General features: G+C 44.9%; 1 protein-coding gene across 1 annotated transcript in view; it reads right to left on the reverse strand.

The window, feature by feature from the left end:
- The window catches only part of MYH9 (myosin heavy chain 9), a 215,191-nt gene extending 189,449 nt beyond the window's left edge, over positions 1-25,742 (reverse strand). The window contains exon 1 of the mRNA XM_082266538.1: positions 25,589-25,742. The gene's annotated coding sequence lies outside the window, so the exon portion shown is untranslated. The remainder of the gene's footprint in view (positions 1-25,588) is intronic.
- Between the last annotated feature and the right edge of the window lie 213 nt (positions 25,743-25,955).

Genomic DNA, 25,955 nt, shown 5'->3' on the forward strand with positions numbered 1-25,955 from the left:
TAAGCCTATAATAAGGCTTGTATAAAGAAAAAGCTGCGCTAAATTGAGGTATTGATAATAAATCAACCTGCATAAAGCAATACCAGTGATTACATCAACCAATAAAGTGTAAACTTAAAGCGGAGTTCCACCCAAAAGTGGAACTTCCGCTTTAGGCAGTTCTAACCCCCCTGACATGCCACGTTTGGCATGTCAATTTTTTTTTTTTTGGGGGGGGGGGGGGGGGGGGGAGCAGGTACCTAGTTTTGACAGGTACCCGCTCCCACTTCCGTTCGGAGCGCTGCAGAAGTTCTCCTCTCCCCCTACCTCCCTGCAATCTTCTGGGACATGTCAGAGGTCCCAGAAGATTGCCAGCCAATCATGACACGTAGCGCAACTCGCGCATGTGCAGTGCGTACCCGGCTGTGAAGCAGACAACTGTCACAGCTGGGTGCCCACACCAGTGATGCCGGCGCCGCAGACAGAGGGAGAAAAGCAAGGCTTCAGGGGCCGCATCACTGGACAGGTGAGTGTGTTTAGGCTGGAACTCCGCTTTAAATTATATAAAGTATTCAGTGATGAATGTCCCAATGAGATAACGCAATTAAGCGTTAAATAGTAATATAATATAATAAAGTAAATGTCCAAAAATAGCAAGAATCCAGTGTAGGGTGCAGGAAAATAATCCACCACCAATTAGTGTGACTTCATCCACGATTAGTGCTGCATGCATTAGATACACCAAGCGCTTACCAGATCGCACATGTATGTCAGCATCCAACACAGGGTAAGGACATCAATGGAATCTTGGCGTAATGCCTCTCTAGGTGGTCCACACAGTCTGCAGGGAGCAGCGTTGTCAGGTATCGGTTGTCCTTTACTCACAGACAGCATGTGAGGAAATGACTGGCGATAACCCGCAAGTCTGTTTACATGCGATTTGACACAGCTATTCACATGGTAAAGGGCCGCAGAGATTGCCATTTTACCACCATCAGCTGTATCCAAGGGACAGCAGTCACAGCGCACTCATCAGGGGAGCGTTTTGGGAGGACATCCATGGATGCCCTCCCAAAACTATAGATCTGTGCTGTAGCAGTCTTGTAGCTGGTTTAAGGAATGGAAGAGTACCAGAGAGCTACAGCAATTAAAGATCTTTTGCTAGAGCCTGCCTATCCAACCTAGAGAAATCCTAAACATTCAGAAGTGCCTTTTTGGGACAAAAAGTCCTATTACCCTTTTAGTCTGGAAGTTTGACATCAAACCACTTAAAAGTTAAAATGTATGCATTTTGTTATAATGCCAAGGACAAGCTGTCTATATTAACCCAGGGCTATGTTTTTTTTTTACTGGAAAAGAGAAATGGACAGAGGGCGCACCAGCCTAGCGTATTATCTTTAAAACAATTTATTGTAATAGACATGAATACACATACTCACAAAATGATTATGAAACACAGGCAATAAGCAATGAGGGACCACCAGGGGTCTCCACTGGGCATCCTCAGCTGCCGCAGGCCGTGGAAGGATGTAGACCTCCAAAAAAAACGCTCACGCGTTTCGGGGTGTTCCCCCTTCAGAGCTAGTTGGGGGAATGAGTGATAGGGCTTTTGTATATTCCAAAAGGTCACATGATCAAGTCCCAAAGCTCCACCCTTTGTGGGTGGGTCAAGAATATAAATGTAAAGAAGTATATTAATAATGACAATAAAAGCATAAATGCAGGCTGGTTCTTCCATGGTCATATTGTCATGTATTGTGGTAATCATCTTATTGATTTCTTTGCATATGCATTGGTTCTATATTTATGCTTTTATTGTCATTAGTAAAATACTTTACATTTATATTGTTCTTGACCCACCCACAAAGGGTGGAGCTTTGGGACTTGATCATGTGACCTTTTGGAATATACAAAAGCCCCATCACTTATTCCCCCAACTAGCTCTGATGAAGGGGGACACCCCGAAATACGTAAGCATTTTTGGGAGGTCTACATCCTTCCATGGCCTGCGGCAGCTGAGGATGCCCAGTGGAGACCCCTGGTGGTCCCTCATTGCTTATTGCCCGTGTTTCATAATCATTTTGTGAGTATAATGTGTATACATGTCTATTGCAATAAATTGTTTTAAAGATAATGCGCTAGGCTGGTGCGCCCTCTGTCCATTTCTCTTTTCCAGTATCTTCTTTGGGTTACCACGACCCGTTGAGTGGCAGCACAGCCTGAATTTACTACAATTTGACCTGAATCGCATTTTCCGGATACCAGCCGCAAGGCCACCCCTTAAGCGCAGGAGTCATTTGCTCTTTGTACATTTCTAAGTTTTTTTTTTAGCAAAACTAAACGCCCACAAAAAGCATATGGCTCAAAAACGCTCTAAACGCAGAATAGTGGCGTTTCAATTTTTTGCAGCTTTTCTCAGCATTTAGAGTTAGAGCATTTTTACAGCTGAAAAATTCATGTTCAAACCCACTAGATCTGGGTTTTTTCCCCAGTCAGAAAAACATTCCTGCCAAAAAAAAAATCATTGATAAAAGCCTGTGTGTGGATGGACACAGGATAACATGCTGGTGAGTTTACTAGCTGTAGAAAAAACACCTTAAGCCAAAAACAGAAGCTGTAAAAACATCCAGTGTGCATGAGGCCTTCGTGCTGGGGTTTATAGTCCTAGCCTACACTTAATTCTATTGAAAAACTGCTTTGTAATAGCAATACTAAAGCTATTATGACAAATGGCGCACAAGCGGGTGTGAGAATCCTTCTCCCCTGTACTGGACGGTCGTTGCCACGGATGCCAGCCTGTCCGAGTGGGGAGGCATCCTCAGAACAGATGTGCTTGGGGGGGGGGGGGGGGGGTCTTGACTCTGGCAGAGTCCAGACTGCCGAATAATGTACTGGAACTCTGAACGATCAGACTTGTCTGTCAACCCAGACAGGTGGGCTGCCGATTAGTTCCATTCCTCTCAAACTCCTGCCACGACTCGAGTACAGGATTGAGGCAGAAAGGATTCCGTTCATTCTAGTGACCCTAAACTGGCCTTTCCGGTCTTGGTATGATGATCTGGTACAGCTGGTCGGCGATGCTCCTTGGACTTCCTCTCAGAGAGGATCAGCTGTCCCAAAGACCAATCTTCCATTATGCTTTACAGTCGCTGGCTTTGACGGCTTGGCTGTTGAACGCCAAGTGCTAAAGGACAGAGGTTTGTCTGTCGGTGATTGAATTGTCAAAAATTGTCACTTTGAGCCAATGCAGCACTTTGTGAAGGAAATAAGTTTGTTTGGACCCGCTTGGTCCAAGTAACAGGAACCTGGGAATCAGCTTTAATACTGAGAAAATCTGTGTTGCTCACCCACTCCCCACTTAGCATAAGTTAGCTGCCTGCAAGTAATATGATGATACACAGCATGACACCTAACCAACGTGTTTTTGTATAGCCCCCCCCCCCCACCCAAAAAACAGTATCTTGCAAGAGTACACCCCTCACATTTTTGTAAATATTTTATTATATCTTTCAATGTGACACTGAAGAAATGACAGTTTGCTACAAGTAGTGAGTGTACAGCTTTTATAGCGGAGTTATTGAGGGGACAGCAAGCGCACTCACAGCCATTAACCATTTTACCCCCGCTCACTTTGCCGCTACTGCAGCAAATGTAGACCTACGTCGCTGGACTCCGCCCCTTGTGGGTGGCGCGCGCGCGCCGCCGGAGGCTCACTCCCGCTGTTTGCAGTCACAGCGGGAGTCGGGCCAGGGGAGGAGCGGCGGCGATCGCCGCTGCTCTTACCCGATCGTCTGGGATCGAGTCTGGAGATGCGCCCACTGTGTTTACTATCTCTGAAGTGACAGGCAGGGTCAGATTGCAGGGTTCAGCATAGCTGAACCCTGGATCTGTCCTTGTGTCACTCAGTCACCTCCCCCCCCACACGTCAGTAAGCACCAGGCATACATTAACCCCTCCAATAAAATTAACCCCTTCCCTGCCAGTGTCATTTTTACAGTAACAGTGCATATATATAGCACTGATTACTGCAGTAATGTCACTGGTACCCCCAAAAGTGTCAAATGTCAGTCAAGGGTCCGATCTGCCCGCCGCAATGTCGCAGTCCTGCAAAAAAAAAAAAAAAAAAAAAAAATCGCAGATCGCCGCCATTGCTCGTTAAAAAAAAAAAAAAAATTACAAATCTTTCCCTTAGTTAGTAAACGCAATAACTTTTGCGCAAACCAATCAAAATATGCTTATTGTGATTTTTTTTTTTTAACAAACATAGGTAGAAGAAAAAAAATTTGATTTTTACTTTTTTGGAAGGAATTTCATATAAAAAAAAAAATGTTAAAAATATTGTTTTTTTCAAAATAAACGCTTTTTTTTGTTTATAGCTCAAAAAGTAAAAATCGCACAGGTGATCAAATACCACCAAAAGAAAGCTCTATTTGTGGTAAAAAAAGGACGTAAATTTCGTTTGGGTACGGCATCGCACGACCGCGCAATTGTCAGTTAAAGTCGCACAGTGCCAAATCGCAAAAAGTGGCCTGGACGTAAGACAGCAAAATCCTCCGGTGGTAAAGTGGTTAATGTCTAAACCGCTGGTAACAAGGGAGTACACCCATAAGTGAAAATGTGAAAATGTCAAAATTGAGCCCAAAGTGTCAATATTTTGTGGCTGCAATTATTTTCCAGCACTGCCTTAACCTTCTTGGACATGGAGTTCACCAGAGCTTCACAGGTTACCACTGAAGTCCTCTTCCACTCAATGATGACATCACGGAGTTGGTGGATGTTAGAGACCTTGCACTCCTCCACCTTCAGTTTGAGAATGCCCCACAGATGCTCAGTAGGGTTTAGGTGTGGAGACATGCTTGGCCAAAAAAAAAATGACATTGGCAGGGAAGGGGTTAATTTTATTGGAGAGGGAGGGGTTAATGTATGCCTGGTGCTTACTAACGTGTGTGGGGGGGGGGGGGGAGGTGACTGAGTGAGCCAGATCGGAGTGTTCAGCTATGCTGAACACTCCGATCTGTCACTCCGTCACTTAAGAGATCCGCCCGCTCTGTTTACACAGGCGGGCGGGTCTCCAAACTAGATTCCCCAACGATCGGGGAAGAGCGGCAGCGATCGCCGCCGCTCCTCCCCTGGCCCGACTCCCGCTGTGAATGAAAACAGCGGGAGCGCGCCTCCGGCGGCGCGCGAGCGCCGCCTACAGGGGGAGGAGTCCAGCGACGTGGGTCTACGTCGCTGGACGATAACGAGCCACTGTGCCGCAGTAGCAGCACAGTGGCCGGAGGTAAAGTGGTTAATGGCTGTGTTTTACACTGTTAAGACAAGCTGTACAGTGTACACTCTACATTACATTGTAGCAATGTGTAATTTCTTCAGTGTTGTCACATGAAGATAATAAAATATTTTCAAAAATGTGAGGGGTGTACTCACTTTTGTGAGTTACTGTATATACTAAACTTCAGCTAAAAGCCTCATGCACACTGCAGCTCCTAGCCTGACATTTTTAGAGCTTTTTTTGGGATGAATAGATGCATCAGCCGCCAAAAATGATCAGCATTTTGCTGATAGAGAAAAAAGGTGTCGATAACAGCCATAAAAAAAATGTGAGCAATTTTGCTGCAATTTCCATAGGTCATGTGACAAAAACGCAGCACTGCTTTTGCCACATTTTCAATACATTTCAGTTGGGGATGTGGTACAACGCAATAGACCAGTGTGAAGACGTACATAGAATCAACCACTTGACGACCACACACCGCAGATTTACTAGGTCGCTCGCTCAGGAGACTCTAGGGGGCGACCGCACGCCACCAGCTGCTCGTCAGCCGGGGAGCCAGTGCGTGTGACAGACGGCTCCGATGGCCGCCGGCCACTCGCGATCTCCCGCCGCTGACAGGGAAGGACGGACAGCTGATGTAAACAGCCGTCCGTCATTCTCCCTGAAGTAATGACAGAGGCCATGTGATTTTTAGCACCGATTACTGTAGTAATGTCAATGGTACCCCCAAAAGTGTCAAAAATGTCAGTTAAGGGTCCGATCTGTCCGCCGCAATGTCGCAGCTCCACAGGGGAAAAAAAAAAAAAAAAACAGGGGTTGCGGTTCGGGATGCCGACTTTCCCCGCTGCTTCTGGACGTGTCCTTTAGTCCAGGAGATCTGGAGAGAGAAACATCTTCATTTCATCTGCACTGGGCCTGCCAAACATTGTGAACCCTACAAACTGTCTGCTGGGTATCTTTGGGGGGATCTGGCCAAAGAGATTGCTAAGAGATTGCTCCGTATTCTTTACTTTTTTGCAAAGAAGTCCCTGCTATTATCATGGAAGGGATCAATATCTTTAAGATGTCTGTGGTTAAAACTGGCCAATGACTCACTTCCGCTATTATAAGCTCACCTTTGAGAAGAGGAAAAGAACAAACATTTCACAAAATATGGGATCATTGGATTGCCTATCCTCTGACCCTTATGCCCCATACACACGTGCAGATTATCTGAAGACTTGTCTTCAAATTTACCTTTTCTATGTAGTGCAAGGGCCTGCCGGATTGCATACAAATTGAAAGTGTTTAGGTTTGACCTCATATTATATGGTTTTGGTAAGTCTACAGACAAAAGTCTTCAGATAATCTGCACGCGTGTACGGGGCATTACTCCTGAATTGCCACAGGTATAAAAATGTGTATACGTCACACTTTGACAAATGGCATACTTGCTTAGTCCCGCTTCACACTACGGCGTCTTGTCAGCCTGACATGTCGCGGCCCATTCTGTGCTACGGTAGCCGTTCCAATAGGAGCGACTCAAGTCGCTCTGACTTAGAAAATAGTTCCTGTACTACTTCGGGGCAACATCGGAGCGACTTGCATTGATTTCAATTATGTGAAGTCCGTGCAAGTCACGCCGAAGTCGCGGTGCACGTGACTTCACAGGTCGCCCCTGAAGACGTGCTGCGGTAGTGTGAACGGACACTAAGGGCTCTTTCACACGGTCCGCCTCCGTAGGCGGATCCGTGCTGCTCAGCGGGGATCGATCCGCCGATCCCCGCTGAGCCGGCGGATGACAGCTCCGTCTCCGCTTTCAGTGCAAAGAGGGAGGTGTCACAGCTCCCGCTGCTATCTATGGGGGATCAGATGAGAGCGGACCACCTGTCCGCTCTCATCTGATCCCTGAATGGATGGAAAAATAGGGTTTCCATCTGTCCCGATTTCACAGGCAGGATCGGATACGGACGGCAGCGGGTGTCAGTGGAGGTGTCTCCGCTGACATCCGCTGCCCCATAGAGCTGCATGGAGGATCCGATCAGATCCGCCTAAAAAACTGACAGGCATATCTGATCGTATCGCCCGTGTGAAAGAGCCCTTATGGTGAAACTGTAGGCGAAGTTGTGTACATTCTTTGTAATTGCTGACTAAACTGCACACAGGATAACCTTGCAGGGGAGAGGAGCGGAGAGAGAAATTGTTTATTGATGGGGTTTTTTTTTTTTGAGTGTTTGTACATTGCACACTGCGTTGTGCTATGTAAACAGTTTTATAAAATTAACAACATTAAAAAAAAAAAAAAAAAAAAAAAACAACACGAACAGCTTTTAGAGGAGTTTAGGTGCAGTAGGGTTTAGAGCAGCCCTCACATTTTCCACTCACCTGCTCTCATTTTGCGAGTGGAAAATTATTGCGGGCAAGGACAAGAGAGGAGAGGAAGAGGAAAGGCGGCCAGATAATCAGAGCGGGGATCGCTGCACTGTAACATCTTTCATTTGAATTGCCGGGCGCTCAGCTTCACATGTAGTCACGTCTCCTGTCTCGGCTCCTTTGATAGAGAGAACACCGCTGGTTCGTGTGACGTCTATCATAGGAGCCGAGGCAGGAGGCGGGACTATGAGAAGCTGAGCACCCGGCAATTCAAATGAAAGATGTTACAGTGCAGCGATCCCCGCTCGGATTATCCGGCCGCCTTTCCTCTTCCTCTCTTCTCCTGCACAGCTGAGGCTGCAATCCATAATTATGGTCACATGGTTGGAGGGGGGGTCTAATATAGGATTACAAGGCACAGCATGTCTTTATGGCCACATGATTGGGGGGGGGGGGGGGTCTCATAGGACTACAAGGCACATGTCTTATTTATGGTCACATGATGGGAGGCGTCTCCTATAGGTGGGGCAACTGGTGGCGAGTAACCCTTAAGGCCTGGCTAGTAGCTCACGACTTGAAATTTTGAGCCCTGGTTTAGAGGTAGCCAAAGCTCCTTCTGAAAGCAGAAGATCATTCAGGAGAGGAGCTTTTAGTCATAAAAAACGCCAAATACAGCTAAACGTGCCTAAACAGTAGGCGCATTTAGCACTTGAGCGTTCATAGAAAGGGCCAGAATAAATCAGCTCCCACAGCTGTCAATCACAGCCAGTGAGGAGGAAGCAGGGCCAAGCCCCAGTCCTCTACTCAAGTACGTAGAGTCAAGACCACCAGCAGGGGGGACAGTAGAAGGATAAGGGCTGCTCTAGCAAAACCACTGCACAGAGCAGGCATGTACAACAGGTTTGCTTTGGTTTTTTTTTTTTTTTAAAACAATTATAGCACCAATATCACTTGAAAGAATATGGAAACCCAACATTTAATGTTCCTGATAATGCCTGCTGTACCGTGTACTTGGAGAAAGTATCCTGTTCTCGTATTATTTCCTTTGTGTAAAATCCCTGGTGTTCCTGCCAGTCCCCCTCTGCTGCCTATACCAAGCAGGAGAACACTGCATGGTCAGTTCTTTTAGACGCTGATAGAGTTTTTTTGGCGGATCTGAACGGTCCCCCCATGCATCTCTATGGGGCATCGGATGTCAGCAGAGACATGTCCGCTGATATCCTACAAGTCAAATCTGGACGGATGGAAATCCTATTTTCTGTCCAGCGGATCGGATGAGAACGGACCGACGGTCCGTTCCCATCCGATTCCCCCATAGAGATGTATGGGGAACTGACAGCTGTGTCTTCGCACAGCTGTCACCCTCCTGCAGATCGATCCCCCCCCCCCCCCCCCCAACTGTGCTGGAAAGAGCACCAACTGTGCTGAAAACCGTGTGCTCTGCTCCAATGTTCATGCTTATGAGGAGAGTGGCAGCTAAAACCTAGTTTATCTCCTTCTGCTTTTTAGAGGAGCAGGATTTCTAGTCAGGCCTGTTGCAAGTGTCCCATGTGTGATTCATCTCGTCTGAGGGAGTGTCCCCACTGTATCCAGTAGGGGAGCCTGTTGGGACAGTGGAGGAAACCCAGCCAATGACAGGCTTTGTAACTGTCCCAGGGGGTTGGCACAGACAGTGGTGCATCCCCAGATAGGTTATAAAAGCCAAGGGCACATGTGGCAAGGTTCCAGGATCAGGGCGACGGCTGTCTCTCCTCCCGTTTGCTGTAGATGGTGGTCACAGGCGGTTGGCCTAGTGGACCGGAAAGTGTGGCTGAACCCAGAGGTCAGCTGACTGGAGGTGCAGAGCAACTCTGGAAGAACCGGGTCTGAGTAAAGGGACGCTTGCCAAGGGGTCTGTCCAGGAAGGGGACCACTCCAGTGGCTTGAGTGAGCAGACAGGGGGTGCCAAGTTATAACCCTGAAGAGAGTATTCAAGCAGGAACAGTAATCTTATCTTCACTTCAGTGGCAAGGTGAAGCAGCGGCCTTGCCGCATTCTACAGTGAGTCGTCCTCAAGATGGTGCATAGTTTGAGTATCCCACTCATCCCTTCGCCTATCCCAGTTCAAAATAAAAAGACAAAAACATACATCCCCTGGATTGATTATTGACTGAGCCAAGGACTTTCAAGGCTGTTTGTCTGCTACCAGTTGCTAAGGGTAACCCAGTGGAATCCAGAAAGTAAATCTCAAGCAGCTCTCTAGGGGCAGTGCTACAGGAACAATTAAGGAAGTATCATTTGATATAGGTAATAGGTGGACAATTAAGTTACAGCAATACTGATTTGCAATATGTTGTTAGTGTTACAAACACATAAGGAAAAGCAGTGCAGCAGTATACCTTTAGCAAAAAGGTAAGACTTAATAAAATAAGGATTATTCCCATTTAGCCGATAGTTAAGCACTTGTTTGGACCTTACAAAAAACTCCATCACACTCTTCTCTCCTAAACTATTTCCCACCTCCCCATTTCTGCACTCCTGTGACCCCGATTCAGCCAATAAAGGGTTCAAGCCAGGTTATGCCAGGATCCCAACAATATTGTCAGGATTCACCCAGATTTCTGACCAGCAACAATATTGTCAGGATTCACCCAGATTTCTGACCAGCTTACTCAGCATGCTGCAGGCAGTCAGCTTGTGAAAGATGCATACTGCGGTAAACGATGGGAGTGTGTGTAAAACGCCCCACTCTCAACGTGAGCCTTATGTCAGAGGCATTAAAAGGGTTAATTCAGTGCAAGTTACAGCACTGGTGAGATTGCATTGGTCTTAAAATACATGTAGTTTTCATAAAGGTTTTTTTTCTATGATATTGCTTAGGAGATGAAGATTGTAAAGACAGAGGCTCTTGGGTGGACTATTTGATTTAAAGTATACCTAAACTAGGCAATTGACTGACTTTCTCCACCAAAACCCAAATTTTATCCCTCAGACACCCTAACCACTTAAGGACCGCCCCCACATATAGTGTGGCCCTTAAGCGCAAAATACACACGATTCTGTTTTAGAGCTCTAGGGGAGGCGTGAGCCGCCAGAGCCGTGCCAGTCCGCGGGTCCAGCAGCTGCTGGCAACCCAAAATTATGAAGGAGAATGACAGAACAGCCACCTGCCTCTGAAAAAAAAAAAAAAAAAAAAAACCACGCCGATTGCTGTCATTACTTATAGGAAAAAGAAAAAGTCCATAAATCTATCCCATAGTTTGTAAACGCTACAAAATACGCTTTTTGGGATTTTTTTTACCAAAAATATATAGCAAAATACAAATTGGCTAAACTGATGTTTGTTTAAAATTGGATGGGTTTTATAACAAAGTAAACATTGTTTAATTTTCAAAATGGTCAATCTTTGTTTAGAGCACAAGAAAAAAAAACTGTTGATCAAATACCATCAAAAGAAAGCTATATGCGGAGGGGGGGGGGGGGGGGTAAGGACAGTTTTATTTGGGTACAGCACTGCACAATTGTCAGTTAAAGCAACGCAGTGCCGCATCGCAAAAAATGGCCTGGTCATTAAGGGGGTAAAACCTTCCAGGACTGAAGTGAAGTGGTCAATCTGTGTGCCTCAAGCAGGGACACCCCAACATCTTATCAGACGTAAATAAACTTCTGGTTGCTAGTCACTCAACTAATCCCATATTTTGTGCGGGAGTCCGAGGCAGAATTGGGGTCAGAGTTTACACCAACTCGACTTCAGAAAATTGTTGAACTCTCCCCGGAATCTTCGATTAACTCCAAGACCCAGGATATGTGCTACAAATTCTCCTCACCGATTGAAACCCCCATCCAATATACAGTAAACCCCCCTCCATTGCGGGGGTTACGTTCTGGACCCAGCCGCGAAAAGTGAAAATCCCGTGAAATAAAAAACCCTATTAAAATACACTGTAGGCATGTTTTTTTTACCGTCACTGCACTTTAAAAGCATTTTAAGGTCTTCAAACACTTTTAAAACAAGAGAAACTCATTTAAACACAAAAAGACACTGAGAGACATAGCAAGAGCTGTGGAAAACAAAACCATTTAATTTTTAATGATTTATATAGTAAAACATTACAGAACAAACCGCAATATACCGGGACTGCAAAAACTGAAATGCGATGGAGCCGGGGTTTACTGTACTCCTCTTCGCCACCCTTTTCATGATACCCCATTACTCCCTTAAATTGTACAAACATTTGTCATACGATCTTAAACACTTAAGAGTATAAAGCCCTGTACACATGTACCAATTGTCAATATTCGGCCAACGACCGATTGTAGGCTTGTTAGTATGATGCTTCCGACAGCGCATTTTCGGCCGAACAGAATCTGTCGTGCAGGCATTAAAACTTTTGTTGGCCAACACCAGAACGGCCGATCGTTCGACAGTCAGTACAGATTTTGGCCGACAGACAGCAGATTTGCAAGACTGGGCATGCTCAGAGAAGAAAAAACACAGGGAAAGTTAACCATCACATGTCATCACTTCTGCAGTCGGCCGACAAAATTCGTGTGCAGTCTTTTGCAGTTTTCAACCGACAGGACAGCACCGGACAAAAGACGGCCGATCGGTACGTGTGTACGAGGCTTAAGACTCAAGATTCCAGAAACAGACTGGCTGTCCCACACTAAGCAGTTAAGGATAAACCAGATAAAAATTTCAGGACATCTGATCCAAGATTTTATAGTTTGTCTTCTAACAGTCTTAATAGCAAATCGCATCTCTCCATTCTTTAAGTGGAATGTTACAATAAAGTGGACGTTCTGCTATATGTCCTCAACCCTGCTTTCCTTTTGGAAAAGGAGGGATGACAACATGTAGTCTGGTAGGTAACCACTTCCACTTATGGTCAGACCGCCTAGCTGATTCCACAGTAAGTTTAGAACCCCCCTGGGCACAGCCTTCAAGCTACAGGGAGCCAGCTTCCCACACTAAACATGTCAGTGCCATGAAAAAAAAAAAAAAAAAAAAAAAAAAAAACACATGGGAGTTCTCAATGGTGACCAAACTCTGGTGCTCACAGACTGAGAAAATTATCCAATCAGTCACTCAGCAAACAGACCAATGTCTGTGCTGAAAGGTCAAGGATCCCTTAGTGATGATCCCCAACTAAATGGTTAGTGCGATCCAGTGGAGACAGTCTCAAGAGTATACAATTGTTTTATTAAAAGACTTGCTAGCAAACAAGGTAAATAAAATGGCACAGCAAAAAGTTGCATTTGTAGGCAAACCAGGGTGGTTAAAAGGCTGTCCAAGACATGAGGCTGAGAGCACCAGCTGTCGGATCTCCTGTCCTGGGTTCCCCTGTGACACTACACGCATAAGCTCTACAGAGAGCTCCTCTGCCAGCATGCAGTCCCATCAGCCGCAGGGATCAAGACAGCCTGCCAGCTCAAGCGGCCTCCCATCTCCCTGGCCAAGAGAGGGTCCGAGGACACTTCCCTCCAGGTCTGTTCACTGCCCTTATGTTTGCCTGCATATGCAACTTTCTGCTGTGCCATTTTATTCATCTTGGTCATTAGCAAATCTAAACAATTGTATACTCTTGAGTGTCTCCACTGGAATACACTAACCATTTAGTTGGGATCACTAATGGATCCTTAACCTTTCAGCACAGACTTTGGTGCTCACAGACAGATAATTATCAAATCAGTTGGTCAGCAAACCAGAGCTTGATCACCATTGAGAAGTCCCATGTTTTTTCCCTATTCACTTTATTGGTTTCTATTAGGATTGTCAAGGCCAGTGCTATAGGTATTCATTGCGCTGGACAATTTACATTTTGCAATATCAGTTTTGTCTCCACAGATATTCCTGCTGCAGACCACACGCCGTTTTTTTTGTTTGAAGGGCTGAATATGCTGGCAACGATTTTCCTTTATTTTTTTGGTCTTTGTCTAGCTACAGTATTTGTAGCTGCCAACTTTTTTGGAAGACAACTGATCTCCTGTACTCTCATTTGAGCCATTGTCCCAAAACAATGGTATGCCTTGTCACCCATAGGATCACCCCCAAAAAATACTGCATTTCTTCAGGTTTGCTATACTCTGGCAAATTGATCCTGTTTAACAAGCTGTGGTACTGGTATTCATTATCTTTCTATATGGAAAGTTAATTGTCCACTCCAATATCATTCATATTGTAAACTCTGAAGTACAAATCTCTATTTTTCCCCTTTAGCCCCCATGCTAATATGCAACGTCCTTCGGAATTTTACCCAATATGCTTTGCACTTCTATCCATGATTGTGTGTTGAATATTTGACAAGCTTTACTTTATTTTAATTACTGCACTATTCCAAACATTCAATATAAATGGAGAATACTAAACTCAAAAAACTCAAAAACAAAACCATTAGGCCACATGCACACAGGGCGTTTTTGCAGCTGCTGTTAGGAGCGTCATGCATTTTTTTTTTTTGCAGCTTAAAAAAGCCCCTCCATGTTATTCTATGGCCTCATGCACACAGGGTTTTTAGGAGCTCCAAGTGGCATAGGCGTTTTTAAGCTGCGAAAAAAAAAAAAACCCAGGACCAGTGCGTTCTGGAGCTGCAGCGTTAAGCTGTAAAAATGCCAGATGCTGCTAAACTCTGCTTAAATGCTGTATATCAGGCTTTTAGCAGCATCAGGCGTTTTTTAAAATGTGGAAAATGAAAAATGTGATTGTCACAAATAGAAGAGGGTTGTATTTAAAAAAAAAAAAAAAAGCTGGTTAGCGCCAACGTGCCCGAACGAGTTATGAAGCCAATGTAAAATGCTGCTTGAGGTGCGTTTGAGGCCCCTATTTCCTGGCGTCAAAAATAGCTTTGCAGCCCCTTTTTATGACGCCCTGTGTGCATGGGGCCTTATATTGCAATTTACTAGTTTTAGATGAACAGCTTAATTATAAGAAGTTAAAAAATAAGGCTTGCTGACTAGCATAACAGGTGAAAATAAGGCAAACTGAAGCACAAATAGCAGTTAGGTGGTTGTGATAAACCATTTAAAAGCTTAGGGACCACCCCATGTACATATACTGTGGCAGGGTGGCTCCCAAGCACAAAATCATGTACCTTTACATGATTATTTTTCGGCTCTGGTTACAGCGGGAGCCTGTCAGTGGGTCCGGCGGACGCAATGTCCACTAGGAACCCAGCAATTGTTGGGAGAGACAGAACAGTGGTCTGCCTATGTAAACAAGGCAGACCGCCGTTCTGCCAGAGTGGAAAATGGAGACCTTGTGTTTATGCCAAGAAGAAACATGGACCTCTTTCTTTAGTCACAGGTCCCTGTGTTGATTCCACAAGTCCCTCCCCTATAGTTAGAAAACACTCCCCTAGGCTCACACTTAACCCTTTGATTGCCCATAGGTTAACCCCTTCACTGCCAGTGTCATTACTACAGTAAGTGCATATTTTTATCACTGATTACTGTAGTAATGTCACTGGTCCCCTCAAAAGTGTCAAAAATGTCAGTTAGGGATCCGATCTGTCCACCGCAATCTGGCTAAAAATCGCAGAACACACACACACACAAACACACACACACACACAATCAATCAAATACCACCAAAAGAAAGCTCCATTTGTGGTTGTGGAGAAAAAAGAAAAAAAAAACATCAATTTTATGTGGGTACAGCGTTGCACAACCGTGCAATTGTCAGTTAATGCAAGTGCCGATCACAAAAAATGGCCTGGTCATTAAGGGGGCAAAAACTTGGTCCAGAAGTGGTTAAATAGTGACAGCAAGTGGGGGGGGGGGGATATCACTAGATGCAGCTAATCAGGGAGATGATGCAGGAGTGGGAACAAGTTACATTTTCCACCCTAAAACAGGTAAAACATGCTCACAAAACTTCGCCTTTAACACCAACATGGGAACATACTGTCAGCTTTTTATTTGGCTAAAACACTCACCCAATAGGAAGAAAAAAAATAAATAAAAATTCCTGCAACTGCTTACAAAGTCTTAGATGGAGGTAGGCTTTATTTTGTTGCTTCCCTCTAAAGCCTTTGTTGGACACACAGATGTTCTGCGCATCCACACCAAATAAGACACGGGCACAGCCTCTGCTCACTTTGACATCTGTGTACCCAGACAAGGAGTTTGGTTGCATGCAGGTGTATGCCTCCACACAGATGTCAAATTGGGAGCAGCAGCTGTCTCTGCATCTGACTTGATTATGAATGAGACTGCCTACACGTAGATGCACAGAATACCTGTGCATTCCATGCTGACAAACACGCTTCTCACAGAGGTGTACACTTAAAGTGATTGTAACGTCTTGTTTTTTTTTTAAACATGTTAGATTTACCTCCTCTGTACAGTGTTGCACAGGGCAGCCTGGATAGTCCTCTTCTTGGGTCCCTCTTTGCTGCTGCTGGCCCCTCCCTCCTGTTGGACACCCCGACATCGAGCAGCTTGCTATGGGTGCACCCAAGCCGAGCTGCAGCTTCATGTGTCCATTCAGACACAGAGCTGCTGTTCAGCAAACCCCCCCCCCCCCTCTGTATTGGCAAACAGATTTTGACAGCAGCAGGAGCCAATCAGGAGGGGGGGGGGGGGGGGGGGGGGAGTCCCAGACAGCGAGGGACTCATGGACATCGCTGGATAGAGATGGGGTTCAGGCAAGTATTAGGGGGGCTGCTTCCTACAGAAGGTTTATCTTAATGTATAGAATGCATTAAGATAAAAAGCCCTCTGCCTTTACAACTCCTTTAAAGGGCAACTTCACTTTTGGAGGGGAAAAATATAGCAATTATATATCGCTTAGACATTTGCTTCACAAGCAAGATGCTTGAAAAGGGTGAATCCTTTCTAAATGGATGCAGACACTGCAGCTTTCCCATCAGAGCCACAAGAAAAATCAGCAGATTAAAATGACAGTCCCTTCTATTCATAATCAGTATCCAATGACATGAAGTGGTCAGCTTTTTAAGAACAAAAAAAATACAGGATTCTGAAGCAATGTATTGATAGCCCAGAAGGGGGGGGGGGGGGGTTCTCTACAAGTTGAGTGACTCTTAAGTACACCCCTGTGAATGAGGCCTCTTCTAGAAACAGTGCAGCAAGTCTAACTACCATAAGACAGACAGTGTGCTACTGGCTGGATCACCAAGGCAATAAAGGTTAAAAAGCCTAAAAAAAAAACCCACAAATGCAGCCATCACATCTAAGGATTGATAAGCCAATACTACATTGATTTTGTGCTTAGTTATGCTTTAAAGTCCAGCTCCAGGCAGAGAAAGAAAAGTGCCTGCACTGCACTGGGTCAACTGCTTGTTTTTATATGGGGGGGGGGGGGGGGATTGGAGAATCCTCCACTCCACCAGCAAATGGCACTCCCCACAATCCAGCGGTCTTTACGTCCAGAGCAGGTCTAAGGGTGCAGGTGTGATGACGCCAGAACAATCCTCAGCACAACACAAGTGGGCAGTGGTGGATGTTGGGCAGGAGCCACAAGTCTTTCGCAGGGAGGATCAGCATATTAGGCAAGTACATCCAAACTCCTCTTCCCTAGACAAAAACGAGCCAATGACCAATGCAGTGCAGGCACCGCATGAGAAAACCTTTTTTTATCTGGAACTGAGCTTAAAGAGGAAGTAAACCCTCCTCTGTAACTTTTACCTATAGGTAAGCCTAATATTAACGCTTACCTATAGGTACTGTAAATATCTCCTAAACATGTACCGTTTAGGAGATATTTACCTTACATGCAGCCAGTGACGTCACTGGCGCATGCGCTCTGAAGGAACGGCCGCTGGTACCGTTCCTTCAGAGTCCCGTGCAGTGACCGTCGGCTCTCGCACACGGGAGTAACGTCACCACGGCTCCGGCCAATCAGATGGCCGGATGCCGCGATCCCGGAAGACGGGCGACTGAACATGTCGCCCGTCATACAGGTGAGTGAGCGGCACGGCGGGGGCTCGTTGTGTAAGCATTTCATAATGAGCTAGTATGCTATGCATACTAGCTCATTATGTGTGTCTTTCAGGTTGTAAAAAAAAAAAAAAAAAAAAAAAAAAAATTTAAACGAGTTTACAACCTCTAACACTTTGGACCTTTCTAAAAGTTCATTGCCCTCTAAAGAGGTATTTGTGGGAGCACCCGTAAGAGTAGCAATTTGCAGTCAAATATTGTCAGTGGTGATCTAAAAAGGAACACAAATAGCACATATTTGTTGGTGGGGGGGAAACACTTTAGAATGATATTTGGATACTTTTGTTGCAACATTGTTGATTTTACCATCTGGTTGTTCACTTTGGGATTTACTTTCTTCTTGTCATGGCTTAAGATCTCTTGTGTAGGTTTTTTGCAATTTAGGATTAGTATAGAAATTTTATTTTACTTTCAAAACTAAGCAGGTTGCACTTTAATATATTTTGACGTGAAAGAGCAGCACCTGCTATTTAGTTGATAAGCCCCTTTCACATGAGCACTATCCGGGTTGATCAGCAAATTGACTCCAAACAATAATGATGAATAGTGAATAAATAGCATAGAAACATGGTCCATTAAGGTGATAAAGGTAAACAGTGCATCATATCCAATTCATACAAGTTAGATGAATAAATATATATAATAGTGTATAGAACTTGAGTGATATGCCAATACGAGTAAGGCAACAGCATGAAGTGAAAACTCTGGCAATTCTAGGGTAAATTCCAGATGGATAAAACGTCCTAGAGACTCCAGTTAGATAAGACATTCCTGACGAAGGGGTCCTGCGCGGCTCCGAAACGTTGCACTATATATTTTTTGATGTGATCTTCTCTGGAATAAAGTTTTTGGACTGCTTTTGCAAGATTCTTCGTGTGCTGGCGAATATGTATCTACTATAGATAAGACACAAACAGGGAACGCCGTACAGTGTAAGTGTTTTTTCAAATTTTTTAAGATAAAAAGGTAGTACCTTACATCTCAGTAGACAGCAAACGCCAGTGGCATCCGTGTTGCACCGTCTGTGTAGCCCGCACTCCCGGATTTAGCCTATCGTCTGACATCCCGACACATATTGTCACGGTCATGTGGCTTCCTCAGGGAATACATTTTTATCTTAATAAAAAAGTCGCACAGGACCCTTTTTTGGTCCACACCAGAATCTGATCGCATGTGTGTTCACACCTACCCAATCCAATTCATGTCTGAACTGACAGTTCGAACTGCGATATGCGAACTGATCCAGCGGCATCGTTAACTTTGTATTGACACCCAACAATTCGAGTCGAGTGCAATGCGGGAACCTGCAGTGGATTTGCAGGGTTCCCGCATCGCATGAGCGAACCAGCAACAAGAGGTTAAACTACCCAGACAGACATTCATTTGATCTAAAACAGGGGTCCTCAACTCCGGTCCTCAGGGCCCACTAACAGGCCATATTTTTGAAGTATTACCTTGGGGAGATGCAGACTAGAGTACTGCAATCACTGAGCAGCAAATTATATCACCTGGGATGCATTTCAGTTATCTTGCAAACCTGGCCTGTTAGTGGGCCCTGAGGGCCAGGGTTGAGGACCACTGATCTAAAAGAATGAAATAAGTGTTGTGCTGATCAACATTGTTAATGGTGCGAGATACCGAAGGCTTTTTTTTTGGAGACCCGGCCTTAATCCAATATCTGTTTATTCAACTTCTCATAAGCTCAGTCTTAACTGCCCATGGTTGCTGCCTGCCTCTAAACTAACCGCACTGTTAGGATCCCCCAGGATTGAACTGAAAGTATGCCACAGATGCACAAGCCCAGGGGGGGTGACAGCGTGCCTAATACATCTCTGTATTGGGGATAAAACTGGCAGGGTGGCAAAGTAAAATTAAAGCAGTGTGACAATTGAAATTACTAACATAAACCCACTATTAAGAAATTAGCTGAACTCAAAATCCCAGCATCTTTGCTCATAAGTAACCTGTTAAACCATAGTCATTATTGGCTTATGTCTGAAAGAATACCACCAGATTCTATTTACAGAAGGTTTGAAGTGGAAGAAAAACCTATTTTTAAAAATGTTCCCTCCCACTCCTATCATGCCTAACCTGTATACCTGGAGGAGAAAGGAAGAAATCTCTATACTTCCCTATTTTTATTCAGCTTCGCTCGGATCATGTGTCAGAAAGCAGCAGCAGGGAAGAGGGAGCGCCAGCAGCAATTGGGTTGTGGGAGCTATTGGTGACACCACAGCTTCTAGAATTCAGAGCCACAAGCCAGTGCTTCCAAACACAGAACTGCAGGAGCGCATGGCCAGCCAAAAAAAAAAGTACATTTTTTTTTTAATACAGGTTAACGGAGAAGGCAAGGAGCATATTTAAAGAATCATAGTTAACCCCTCCCCCCAGCATTCCTTCCCCATAATTTTAGCAAATTCTCAAAAAAAAATACCTTAAAAACATAGGAGACTATAAAAAAACTGCCTGTTTTGACTCCCCCTGCACCACAACACTAACTGCATTGTATGCAGTTGCAGACAGCCCCATTCAGCTGAATAGGTCATGTTCAGCAGGTGGCACTAGCCCCCGAAAAGGGATTTTCACTGTTACGATGCAACTTGGCATCTTGGATGCAGCATATGTACAGCCCCATTGAGAGCCTTTGCAGCTTAATGGGAAATGGCATTTTAGTGTGAGCCCAGGCTGTGCCATGACGCAAGCCCTAGGAGGGGGGCGAGTCACTGTCTACTTCAGATCCTAGGGGTGAATCATTGACTGCCTGTGATCACAGATGCATATCAACTATGCTTGGCACCAGTCAAACCTAGAACAGCAGTGGCTGCCTAGTGGGTGGAGAAGAGAGTCTATGGAGGACAGTGTGGGAGAGAAGGTGAGTATTGCAGCAAAAGCTGTTTTTTTTAACCATTTAAGGACCAGGCCTATTTCTGACACAAGTTTAAAATCAGTATTTTTATGCTAGAAAATTACTTAGAACCCCGAAAATGTTTTTTAATCAGAGACACCAGAGAATAAAATGGAGATTGTTGCAATACTTTGTCATAGCACATTAGCACAGTGGTCTTACAAATGCAATTTTTTTGGGAAAAAAATAAAAACTCTCATTAAAAATAGGAAAACAGTAAAGTTAGCCCAATTTTTCTGATAAGGTTACGCCGAGTAAATTGATAGCCAACAGGTCATGCTTTAAAACTGTGCACTCTCGTGGAATGGTGACAAACGTTAGTATCTAAAAATCTCCATAGGCGACGCTTTAAAACTTTCTACTAGTTACCAGTTTAGGGTTACAGAGGTCTACTGCTAGACTTATTGCTCTTGCTCCAACGATTGCAGTGATAACTCTGTGGTTTGAACACCTTTTACATATGTGGGCGCGACTTAAGTATGCGTTCGCTTCGGTGCACGAGCTCGGGGGATGGGGCACTTTAAATTGTCTTCCTTTATTTTCTATTTTTTACACTGTCCCTTTAAAAAAAATATATATATTTTGATCACTTATTTTTATATTACAAGGAATGTAAACATCCCTTGTAATAGAAATAAGCAGGACAGCTCCTCGAATGTGAGATCTGGGGGGGTCGAAAAGACCTCGGATCTCACATTTACACTTAAAAGCAATAAAAAGAAAAAAACAGGAGACAAGTTTGGCCCTTTAAGCCTGTTGGGTGAATATGACGTTTGACTGCAAGGGCATAGAGTTGAGTGGGGGCCATCTTGCCCACCAGGAGTGCGGAATCTGATCCTCTTCCCCCGCTACCGATGGCTTCGGTAAGCGAGGAAAAATGAACGGGAAGCGTCAGGAGGGGAGTGGACACCTCTCCCGCCACCCATAAAAGTGATCCGGTGGCGAATCAGCCACTGGGACCACTTATGTTAAAGCGGACTGCTCGCTGTGTAAAAAAAATACTGGGGTTATGGCAGGTCCGGAGGTGGCTATAGTTTTACAGAAAAAAATAAATAATCTTCTTTCGGTGCATTTTTAGGAATGTTAGGAAGCCCATGCAACAAACCAAAGTGAAACCAGCTGGTATGAACTGGCCAGCTAGCTGGAGTTGGGCTTTAGGAACCCTAAAGGGAATGCAGAAAGACCAACATTACCCATATCATAAAAGATAATGAAAATACAAAGTACTGTCTGCACTTCTGTCCACCTTATTACAATTGCCTGTGAGCTTAAAAGGGGTTGGATGAAATGAAGTTGATGATTTTAATTACAGAGCTAGAGAGAAGCTTAGAAGCAGGGTATTATGTAGGGGGGTCATGCTGTCTGGGTGTGGTTCCTCAAACTGGACAATTAGATTACCCTAGCAAATCAATTTACTAAAATAAAGAAAATGAACACAGACTAGATACCCATAGAAATCAATTTACCAAATTAGAAAGAAAATGAAAAACAGACTAAACAATACAAGTCCATAGTTACACTGCAAATGCATAATTCCCCAACTCTGAGATGAGAAAGATAGATGGCTTTTAGGCAAGATATGGAGATAAAGGATGCAGCCCTTCTCTGCCTTGAGTTACACCAACCAGGAAAAGTTAAGCACAACAAGAATAGCTAACCACACTATTTTTTTTCCATACCCATGTTCCTTTCTACTGGCTTTAAAATATCAAATACAATATTTCAGCGGTTGGATGAATTGCTTAGTGCAATACAAAACACTCTGTAGTTAATACACTTATTTATGAAGGTCAATTCTTTACAAGAAGAGGGACAAACTAAGAAGGGAAGATGGAGAGGAATTAGTTTGGATAAGAGGGTCAGTCCATCTAAATAAAGGATAGTTAGGAGTCATGCTTGTGCTTTTAGACTCAAGTTGGGTGTGGCAGCTTGTAGAGGAAACCTTGCTTACAGGAAGTGCTCACAAAAGGTAGACAAGCTGAGCTCTCTATGCAGGACGTGTACACAGAGAACTGATTACACACTATACTTTCCAAGACAACTTCGTGATAATCATCTAACGAGTCCATATATCAAGGTTTTCTGCAATTCCATTAACCCATTTTTAAATGTTTAAAGCCACTTTACTCCCACTGCAGAAAACAGGAGCAAATGAAGAGCACTGTAGAAATTAAACTATGGAGCAATAATCGGCCAGTACCTAGCCTGACTCAATAGGAACTAAAAAGGGTCATGCAACTTGCAATCTGACTGAACACATGTTACAATCTGAGGGCAGATCTAAAGGAGATTGTACAAACTACTGTATACTTTTAAATAGCCTTAGAAGTAGTGCAAGAAAATTGTATAGTGTGTAGCCAGCTTTAGTTCCTGCTATAACATAACACTGGTAAATCTAAGAGTTTTGTATGGCAAGACTACTACACATTTGCTGACCTCTAAGATCTAACAATTTAGTATGACAACCTACCTGGATACAAATTAAAATGGATTGCTTTCCAATACACAGCTGTGGTAGCTCTATAGGTGTAATCCCTAATCAATCTTGTTCAGATCAAAACAATGTTAGAAGTTCTACCTAAATGAGCCACTCAATTTGCATCTATAGTAAGGTAGGCCATCTTTACTACATTATGGTTAGATATAGGCTGGTCATACACTTTACAATCTTTATACAATCACCTTCAGACTACAGCTGGCCATAGATGGGTTGAAATTCACCTGGTACAGCAGGGGCCCAACCAAATTTTAAACCATCTATGGCCATTCCTATTCAAGAGGAATCGACCTAGTGATCAGATCCTCTGGGATGGGGCTATTGGAAAATCTGTGTTTGATCAGCGCATCAGCTGCCCATTGGCTAGAGCACTGATCAGCGTAGTCTGGCAGCAGAGGAGTCCCTGATGTCAGAATACAATGACACAGCAGAGAGGATTAATGCACCCACCTCAAATATGTGGATGGGGGAATCCTTTATTTCAATTAGCTATCTGGCAGCTTTACAAGAGATTTACTGAGTTATTCAGTTTCCAAGACTATACAATGAATGTTAGCATTCAACTTGTGTGCAATGGCACCGAGATATAGAGTGGTTCAGCTGGAGGATAAAAAAAAAAAAACCAAATCTATGGCCAGATTTACTAAAACGAATACAAACAATCCAATCAAATATCAGGAAGACACTTGTACTAGAGCTAAAAATTAGATTGTATATGAAGAGTCTAATGGTGGTCATACAGGTAATGATCTGACCAAACGATTCTTCACAAACTCAGATCTCCGAAATATCAGAATTCACATACAAATCAATTTTTGCAAAACCGACTTATTTAAAAATGGAAATTATTCTGATTGGTTTGTATGGAAAATCCAGTCTTAAGAACAATAATTCGGAATGATCCCCCCCCCCCCCAATTGTACAGAAACCTATGGACAACACACCCAGATATTATGGTGTAGTGCATGGTGACCCCATAGCTCACAATCTAGTCTGGTCACCCCCACCGCCAGGGCAGGCCGGGCACCACATAGCAGTGTATGTAGATGAAGATTGGGGTGGAGATGGCTCCTCAGATATTGAGGTGTATGTAGAAGGAGGTTGGGGTGGAGATGGCTCCTCAGATATTGAGGTGTATGTAGAAGGAGGTTGGGGTGGAGATGGCTCCTCAGCTATTGGAGGTATGTGTATGTAGATGAAGGTTGGGGTGGAGATGGCTCAGATAGTGAGGTGTATGTAGAAGGAGGTTGGGGTGGAGATGGCTCCTCAGTGAGGTGTATGTAGAAGGAGGTTGGGGTGGAGATGGCTCCTCAGTGAGGTGTATGTAGAAGGAGGTTGGGGTGGAGATGGCTCCTCAGTGAGGTGTATGTAGAAGGAGGTTGGGGTGGAGATGGCTCCTCAGCTATTGGAGGTATGTGTATGTAGATGAAGGTTGGGGTGGAGATGGCTCCTCAGTGAGGTGTATGTAGAAGGAGGTTGGGGTGGAGATGGCTCCTCAGCTATTGGAGGTATGTGTATGTAGATGAAGGTTGGGGTGGAGATGGCTCCTCAGATAGTGAGGTGTATGTAGAAGGAGGTTGGGGTGGAGATGGCTCCTCAGATAGTGAGGTGTATGTAGAAGGAGGTTGGGGTGGAGATGGCTCCTCAGATAGTGAGGTGTATGTAGAAGGAGGTTGGGGTGGAGATGGCTCCTCAGATAGTGAGGTGTATGTAGAAGGAGGTTGGGGTGGAGATGGCTCCTCAGATAGTGAGGTGTATGTAGAAGGAGGTTGGGGTGGAGATGGCTCCTCAGATAGTGAGGTGTATGTAGAAGGAGGTTGGGGTGGAGATGGCTCCTCAGATAGTGAGGTGTATGTAGAAGGAGGTTGGGGTGGAGATGGCTCCTCAGATAGTGAGGTGTATGTAGATGAAGGTTGGGGTGGAGATGGCTCCTCAGATAGTGAGGTGTATGTAGATGAAGGTTAGGGTGGAGATGGCTCCTCAGATAGTGAGGTGTATGTAGATGAAGGTTAGGGTGGAGATGGCTCCTCAGTGAGGTATGTGTATGTAGAAGGAGGTTGGGGTGGAGATGGCTCCTCAGTGAGGTATGTGTATGTAGAAGGAGGTTGGGGTGGAGATGGCTCCTCAGTGAGGTATGTGTATGTAGAAGGAGGTTGGGGTGGAGATGGCTCCTCAGATAGTGAGAAGAAAGAAGAGCCTGAGGCCACACAGACAGAGCACAGGAAGCCGGCACCCCACCCTCCTCTCATACACGGCGTCCCATACACAGTACAGGAGCAGGAAGTGGCGCCACACAACACTACGCCACACCATGAAGTTTACACTTCTATAAGTGGAGACATTACCATCCTACACGACCTCCATATAGAGGTCAAGGGCGGCTGTGCAGCATGGCGGGTTACCCGCTCCTCCTCATACATACTACCCAGCCATGACTGTTCTGCACCCCCCTCAGGAAGGAGCAGCACCTGGAGTCCCACTGTAGGAGTGGCCGCTCCCGTCCCCAGTCCAGGGAGAAGTACAGCACCAGCTACTTCATACAACTTCCAGCCAACCCCCTGACTGACACGGGAAAGGTGTGCGCCCGGAACCATGAGCTGAGGTATGACTGTGCACACCGAGCCGAGGACAGCACGGACCGTACCTGAGACGAGGCGCCGGGGAGAAGAGCCACAGAGAGTTCCGAAGACTTAAACAATATCGCTGCCACCTCAGAAGAAGCCGGGGAACCAACTATAACTCCTCAGCGATGTAGGTTTGAAGCAGGGAGGCGGCCGGATGATCCCGCCCACAGCTAGGAGGGAGCTACCTTAGGAGGCGGGGCATAAAGCAGCCCGTCATCTCTGCTGACCAATCCGTGGCGCGGAACACGTTCCAGTCACGGTGAAGTTTGCGCGCTCTGCCCACTTAGCCAATCGTATATCAAAGTGACAGGAAACTAATGTCAGGGATACTGTAATGTTCTAGGGCAAAGGTGTAACAATGAGCCGGGGAAGTCTTCGTATGTAATA

The sequence above is a fragment of the Pelophylax lessonae genome (assembly GCF_965119305.1).
Source record: "Pelophylax lessonae genome assembly, chromosome: 8".
Classification (NCBI taxonomy): Eukaryota; Metazoa; Chordata; class Amphibia; order Anura; family Ranidae; genus Pelophylax; species Pelophylax lessonae.